This window comes from Sinocyclocheilus rhinocerous, unplaced genomic scaffold, assembly GCF_001515625.1.
Source record: "Sinocyclocheilus rhinocerous isolate Xijiao unplaced genomic scaffold, SAMN03320098_v1.1 scaffold182, whole genome shotgun sequence".
Classification (NCBI taxonomy): Eukaryota; Metazoa; Chordata; class Actinopteri; order Cypriniformes; family Cyprinidae; genus Sinocyclocheilus; species Sinocyclocheilus rhinocerous.
Window position 1 is genome coordinate 232996 of NW_015655576.1, and position 6537 is coordinate 239532.

At 36.9% G+C, this 6537-nt stretch overlaps 1 protein-coding gene and 1 pseudogene across 3 annotated transcripts in view; both read left to right on the top strand.

Annotated features, from left to right (window-relative positions):
- LOC107718616 (cilia- and flagella-associated protein 70-like) overlaps window positions 1–2799 on the top strand; it is a 15001-nt pseudogene extending 12202 nt beyond the window's left edge.
- Window positions 2800–4835: 2036 nt separating this feature from the next.
- The window catches only part of LOC107718627 (heme oxygenase 2-like), a 9438-nt gene continuing 7736 nt past the window's right edge, over window positions 4836–6537 (top strand). Inside the window, exons 1-2 of one of the 3 annotated variants that reach the window (XM_016525795.1) lie at window positions 4836–5011; window positions 5330–5440. The gene's annotated coding sequence lies outside the window, so the exon portion shown is untranslated. The remainder of the gene's footprint in view (window positions 5012–5329; window positions 5441–6537) is intronic. The other 2 variants (XM_016525794.1, XM_016525796.1) reach the window with 2 other exon arrangements.

Here is a 6537-nt window from a genome sequence, read left to right on the forward strand (position 1 = left end):
TTGTTGTTGTTGTTGTTGTTGTTCTTCTTCTTCTTCTTCTTATTCTTATTCTTATTCTTATTATTATTATTCTTATTTTTAACTTGGCCATTAATTGGTCATAAATTCCCCAAATATCCTCCCCATTTATGTTTTCATAAAACTCCAATTGAACTTTAAATGTGTAAATGACACATTTAAATTATGTAAATCCAGATAAGAAACATAACAATAATTAATAACTTTTAAAATATTTTTTTAATTTTCAGCATTTGTCATTGTGATACATTTCCCAATTTTGTCAAATAGAAAACAACATTTGATCAATTAATATAATGCATAGAGTAATAACATATTAGAGTGATAGACAGTTTTCTATGTCACATATTCCAAAGTGCATCTAGAATTTTACAACCAACCTTCTGGAATTCTCCTTCTCAGTCTCTCATTGGGAATTCATCCTGGTCTTCTCTCGCCGGAGACCCATTTCCTGCCTCATCGTTTTTTAAAGTCCCAGCATGCTGTGCTCTGATCATGCTGTTAGTTTTACAGATTAGCGGCTTTTAATTTACTCTCCCCGCTCTCCCTTCCCGCTGGCTCCTCACGTCTTCCGTCCACGGTCAAGGTTCTCGCCTTCCACCTGCGGTTGAAAGCGTTTGGATTTCATTTGGTTAACCTCACTTTAATAAGCTGGGTAAAGATAGACTGGATGGGTGTCATCCAGTTGCATGAAGGTGAGATGAGAATGGTGTTGGGGAAGCCATTTCGAAGATATAGCTTGCTATGATATGAGCTAATGTACTCATGATTTCAAGTAGTTAATCTACTGTCAAAATGCACAAAAAGAAGCTTGAATAAAAAAAAATCTACTGTCAAAACATACAAAATGTAAAACTTGAATTAAAAAAAATCCTGGTCTTCATTGTAATCCTCTTGTTCATACAGTATGTCTAATCAAATGTTTGATTCTTTTTAGTGAATCACTTCATCCTAAATGCTTCATTCTCTGCTTTGTTTGCTTTATTCATGTGAATTGGTTGGTATTAAACAGTCTGTAGCAGTGGCCTAGTCAGAATTGTATTTTTGGGCGGGCCTCGGCAAAAGTGAGCGGGCACTAGGCTGACTAACGGACGGAGTCCAGTGGCATAGCGCAAATGCGGCCCCCAACCACAAACTCAAGGGTGGGTGGGTTGGTTATATGTCTGTGATGAGTGGGGCGGGGCCGAGAGCCGTGGGAACGGAGCGAGGCCGGTGGAGTAATTGATAATGAGCGACACCTGCACCACTCACCGGTCTCGAGTCCCACGGAGGAGCTCCGGAAGTATAAAAAGAAGAGCTACGACAGTGAAAGACGAGAGAAGACCAGGCCTGGACTTTATTTTGTGTTTTGTGTGCGGCAGTCATCCGCGAGGGGCTGCCGCTTTACTTTCATTTTGTGTTTGTTTATTTTATTAAATTGTTTAAATGTCCGCCGGTTCCCGCCTCCTTCTTCCCGACCTACGAACGGTGTTACAGTAAGACTTAATGTTTTTGAAAGAAGTCTCTTCTGTTCACCAAGGCTGCATTTATTTGATCAAAAATACAGTAAAAACAGTAATTTTGTGAAATATTATTACAATTTCAAATAACTAATTTCTATTTGAATATATGTTCAAATGTAATTTATTCCTGTTATGCAAAGCTGAATTTTCAGCAGTCTTCAGTGTCACACGATCCTTCAGAAATCATTCTAATATGCTGATTTGCTGCTCAAGAAACATTTCTGATTATTATCAATGTTGAAAACAGTTGTGCTGCTTCATATTTTGTGGAAACTGACTTTTTCAGGATTCATGGATGAATATAATGTTCAAAAGAACAGCATTTATTTGAAATAGAAATCTTACGCAAGATTATAAATGCATTTACTGTCACTTTTGATCAATTGAATGCATCCTTGCTGAATAAAAGTATTAATATCTTTGAAAAAAAAAATATATATATTTTTCCAACCCCAAACTTTTATATATTCTACATATGTTCATAAATTCTGTATGTTATGATTGGTTAACCTCTGTTTACTTGTGTAGTTCACATTGTCGTCATCAGGATTGAGTTGCAGAATGTGGGCTTCATGTGCTAATGAGAGACTTCATATCCTTTTTCTGAATTATCCATTTTTTGCACTTTGGGTTTGGACTAAAGTGGAGTTCTGAGTTTTACATTTCTACATAGCATACCAAACTCTTTTATTTCAAAAGAGCTGACGGTGTTAATCCCGAAGTTAATGCTGGCTTGTGTTTGTGTCCTCAGATGGTCCAGCAAGCTCTGGCTCTAGAGCTTTTGTCTCAGAGGCAACAGAGGCACCATCAGCTTGTATCACCTCGCTCTCGCCAAACTACACCTGCTGAGAGGAGAACACGACAGCGCTGAGGCCAGCCTGCATCATTCCATTTACTTTGCACAGGTGTCACAGTCGGTTTGAGATGCACTTCGAACTCATTACTTTCTCCTGGGATTTGATCTTGACAGAATCCAGACGAATGGGCCCTGTGGGGTCACTAGCATTACGTGAGGGGTGATTACGCTCAAGCTCAGAGCTGCTACGAGCGGGTGCTGGATTCTGTGCTGGACGCTTCAGACACGCACTCAATCTACCTCTGCTTGGGCTCCATCTATCTGCAGAACTGAGAAGTGAGTTCAAAATCAGTTGCTTATGAGCATTTTTACTTTTCATAAAGCATGAGTGCTTCATTCTCTCTGTAGTACGAAAAAGCCAAACCTGTATTCCTGCATGCCTGCAAACGCTCTCCGTCGTGTCTTACTTGGCTCAGGCTATAGAGTGAGTACAAACCCACAATGCATTTGGAGAAGCTGGATGTCTCTACATATTTAAGGTCCGTTCACACCAAGGTTGATAACTATACACTGTACAGTATTAAAATGATTAAAACTATACAGTTTTAATAATCATTCTAATTCTGTGAGATTAGCAGAGTCCACACCACAACTATAATGATAACGGCACATAGGAATGATATGAACCATAAAAACACTGACAGCCAATCAGAATCTACTGGACTTTAAAGGGTGCAAGCATTCAAAGTGGCAGATGATGGAACTGCAGCCTTTATGTTTTACATTAGGTTGTAAAAATGTATACATTTATGTGCAAATCAGTGTGACAATGATGAAACTGAAAGATTGAGAACTGTTTATAGATATGTTCAGAATAGCATAGTGCCATGCAAGTTTTCTATATATACGCTAAATACTCAGATAGGCTACTAAATGTGCAGTAAATAAACAGAGCACTGTACTTGACCTTCCACTGATGAATGAACCAGATTCTTTTGCATTATTTGATCCAACTGCCAAAAGTAAAGACTTATGAACATAACTTATTTATGAACAAAATTCAAATTAAAAATGCAAAACAATTATTTATTTCAAGACATAATAACCAAACATAACTTTCTGAATTAAACATACAAAGTAAATTTTTGTAAAAGTTGGAAATATAATGAAAGCCCTGGTTTCCACCACTGGAAATAAATAAATAAAAAGGTAATTGTGACTTTTTATCTCACAATTCAGACCTTTTTTCCTTGCAATTCTGACAAAAAAAAAGTCAGAATTGCAAGATATAAGCTATATAAATGATATAAATGAAATAAAATTTTCTAACAGTTCTGAGTTTACATCTCACGATTCTGTTTTTATTTATTCCTTTTATTTTTATTCCTTTTATTTTATTATTTATTCATTTATTATTTAAAATTAAAAAGATAATTGGAACTTTTTAATCTCGCAATTCTGCCTCCGCCCCCTCACAATTGTTAGTTTATATCTCACAATTCAGAGTGTTTTTTTTCTTTCTTTTCTTGGAATTCTGACAAAAAAGTGAGAACTGCAAGACATAAACTCAGAATTCCAAGATATAAATGCAGGATTCTGACTTTTTCTTGCAATTCTTAGTTCACATCTCACACCACAGGATAAAAAAATATAAAAAAGGCAATTGGGACTTTTTATCTCACAGTTCGGACTTTTCTTCTCAGAATTGCGAGTTTATATCGCTCGGTTGCGATTTATAAAGTCGCAATTCTGAGTTAATTCAGAAAAAAAAAGTTTGAATTGTGAGATAAATTGTTGCGATTACTTTTTTAGTGCTTTTGTTCCGTGGCGGAAAAGGGCTTACATACCGTATACAGTCTATAGACCTTATGCCTTAAAGAAACAAGTGTGCAGCCATCTGTAGAAATTTGTCTGAGAACGTCGTTTTTTTCAGTAGCTCTGTATATTTCAATAGCATCGCTGGTGAAGTGGATTTAACATTACTTATTGTAGAGTTAACTTTTAAAAGAGCGGTTCATTCATAAATTCATACGACCTTACCTTCAAGCTGTGAAAATACCAAGCGGCAACCTCCCGCTCTCTCTGGTGAAGCCAACACGGAAGTGACTTAAACTGTAATTCATCGACTGGCCGCTAGAGGCTGGCTGCAAAAGGGAGGCAATCCCAATAGACCCCCATGTTAAACTGCCCAACTTTACAGCAGAAAAAAACATATTTACAGCCTGGTTCAAAAAATGATTTTGGTCTATGGGCGTGGTTTCAGCAACCAGCTCCCGCCTCTTTGCCCATTTACGATTATCCGGGAGTGACGCGCGGTGATGCGCTGCCAAGATGGCTCTTCGGAAAACTACGGGTGACGTCACGGACACTACGTCCATGTTTTTATACAGTTTATGGAAAATACTAACCGGAAGACAGAAGACAACGAGCGCAGCGCTAAAAAGGGGCGGGGCTTGAATTTAATGGTCGCTGCACCTTTAAACCTCAGCTCCGACAGACACGTGGTTTCATCCGGCAGCTTCCTGTTTTGAGTTATAAGGGAGAGCTCGATCTCCGCTGACAAAAGCGCACGAGCATCCGACTATTGATCATTTCTATAATCAGTTACCAGTCTATTATCATTCCTTACCTGATCTGACCAATATTATTATTATCATAATCTGATCTAACGCAGGATTTGCTGAAGAGCTGGATCGTAAGTACTGGTTTCAGTTCACAAGTATGCAAATGAGGTATATACACTGATGCCACACGTCAGCACTAGTTAATTTGTATAATTACACTAGATTATTTTGATCCATTTGAAGCTGCTTGTGAATTTAAAATGGATGCTGATCACAGGGCAGTGAGATTAGATGGCATTTTCACTGGCAAACACCAGAAGGCTCATGACTGCTCTTTTGTTCGGACTGCACACATCTGTATTTTCATTTACCCTGCAAACAAACGCTGCTGAACAGCCTCAGTGTGTGCTGGATGAATAGAGGCTCACTCTGAATGTGTGTGTCCTCAGGAACAATCATCACCTCACTGGATGCTCAGCTGTTGTCCTCTCTAACAATCATCTGGACAGACACACTGACCTTTCAAGCCCGTGCTCAGGAGGCAGAGATAGAGGTGAGGGGTTTTGTTGTTTACAACATTAGTGAATGTCTTCTTCACAAAATTTGGAGACTTTTAATCAGTGCTGAGGTGTGTACAGTATATCACATTTCAATAAAAATAAAAGTGAACTCATGAGATAAGGTGAGCCTTTTATGAGGACATACTTCGAATCTAATCGAATAGATTACAGAATTGTTTTATCTCATGAAAAGGATGAATGAGTTTTCCTATTATTGATTGTGTTAAACTGAAATTTGCCTAGATAAATAAGCAGGTAGGTAGATGATAGATAGTCAGCATGGTTATTTTACTATTATTCATTTATTATTATAGTATTTATTAATTATTATCATTTATTTTTATATTTTAAGTTTTCGTTTTAATTTTAGATTGTTTTAGTAATTTTATGTGCTTTTGTCATGTTTCTTTAAATATTTTCTTTAAATTGACATTCTTAATTGTCATTTTTAAATATTTCAATTTATCTTTATTTTTATTTCATGTATTTTTTATTATTTTATTTCATTTATCTTTTGAATAATTTTAGTATTTCTTCCTAAACTAAAGCTATTTGCCAAGACAACATTTTTATTTGATTTTTATTTTTATTTTACTTCAGTTACTGAAATTTTAGTTAGTAACACAAAGTAGGTAGATGGATGGACAGAGATGATAGACAGACAGACAGACAGACAGATAGATAGATAGATAGACAGATAGATAAACAGATAGATAGTAGGGGTGCAACGGTTCTCGGTAAATAATCGAACCGTACGGTTCTCCACACATGGTTCGGCATACACTAGGACCGCGGTTCAACTTAAATCTGACAATGCATCTTGTAATATGGTTTGTTAGAGTTCGGCTAATGCATGTTTCTGTTGATGGATACAAATTCTGGCTTCCCAATACATTACAACAAGACTGATGAGAGAGAAAAAAACAATATGTGGACAAACCAGTCACTCTTTAATCAATGCGAGTGCTTTATGCTGGAATAACTGTCATTTATGCCCTCATCACGTGTTGATAGCGCAGGTGAGACCAGAACAGCACACGTTGCTATCTGTGTTTAAACTAAACTCATTTAAGCCTTGCCAGTTTAAATATTAAAGA